Source organism: Chiloscyllium plagiosum, chromosome 4 (genome assembly GCF_004010195.1).
Source record: "Chiloscyllium plagiosum isolate BGI_BamShark_2017 chromosome 4, ASM401019v2, whole genome shotgun sequence".
Lineage (NCBI taxonomy): Eukaryota > Metazoa > Chordata > Chondrichthyes > Orectolobiformes > Hemiscylliidae > Chiloscyllium > Chiloscyllium plagiosum.
The window spans coordinates 49,916,167-49,917,559 of record NC_057713.1 but is presented as its reverse complement, the minus strand read 5'-3'; positions in this window follow the sequence as shown (position 1 = coordinate 49,917,559).

Genomic DNA, 1,393 nt, shown 5'->3' with positions numbered 1-1,393 from the left:
GAAGGTGAGGACAGAGGAGTCGAAGGTTAGGACAGAGGAGCCAAAGGTAAGGACAGAGGAGTTGAAGGTCAGGACAGAGGAGTCGAAGGTTAGGACAGAGGTGCTGAAGGTAAGGACAGAGGAGTCGAAGGTGAGGACAGAGGAGCTGAAGGTTAGGACAGAGGAGCCAAAGGTAAGGACAGAGGAGTTGAAGGTCAGGACAGAGGAGTCGAAGGTAAGGACAGAGGAGTTGAAGGTCAGGACAGAGGTGCCGAAGGTGAGGACATGGGCGCCGAAGGTGAGGAAAGCGGAGCTGAAGGTAAGGACAGGGGAGCTGAAGGTGAGGACACAGGAGCCAAAGGTGAGGACAGAGGAGCTGTAGGTAAGCACAGGGGAGCTGATGGTAAGGACAGAGGAGTTGAAGGTAAGGACAGAGAAGCTGAAGGTGAGGACAGAGGAGTCGAAGGTGAGTGCAGACGAGTTGATGGTGAGGACAGAGGAGCTGAAGGTAAAGACAGAGGAGCTGAAGGTAAGGACAGAGGAGCTGAACGTAAGGACAGAGGAGTCGAAGGTGAGGACAGAGGAGCTGAAGGTAATCACAGGGGAGCTGAAGGTAAGGACAGAGGAGCTGAAGGTAAGGACAGAGGAGTCGAAGGTGAGGACAGAGGAGCTGAAGGTTAGGACATGGGTGCTGAAGGTGAGGACGGAGGAGCTGTAGGTGAGGACAGACGAGCTGAAGGTAAGGACAGAGGAGCTGAAGGTGAGGACAGAGGAGCTGAAGGTGAGGACAGAGGATCTAGAGGTAAGGACAGAGGAGCTGAAGGTGAGGACAGAGGAGCCGAAGGTAAGGACAGGGGATCCAAAGGTAAGGACTGAGGAGCTGAAGGTGAGGACGGAGGAGCTGTAGGTGAGGACAGAGGAGCCGAAGGTAAGGACAGAGGAGCTGAAGGTGAGGACAGAGGAGCTGATGGTGAGGACAGAGGATCTAAAGGTAAGGACAGGGGAGTTGAAGGTTAGGACAGGGGAGCCGAAGGTAAGGACAGAGGAGCTGAAGGTGAGGACAGAGGAGCCGAAGGTAAGGACAGAGGAGCCGAAGGTAAGGACAGAGGAGCTGAAGGTGAGGACAGAGGTACCTAAGGTAAGGACCGTGGATCCGAAGGTAAGGACAGGGGTGCAGAAGGTGAGGACAGACGAGCTGAAGGTGAGGACAGAGGAGCTGAAGGTAAGGACCGTGGATCCGAAGGTAAGGACAGAGGAGTTGAAGGTGAGGACAGAGGAGTTGAAGGTAAGGACAGAGGAGCTGAAGGTAAGGACAGAGGAGCTGAAGGTCATGACAGAGGAGCCAAAGGTAAGGACAGAGGAGCTGAAGGTGAGGACAGAGGAGCTGAAGGTGAGGACAGGGGAGCCGAAGGTA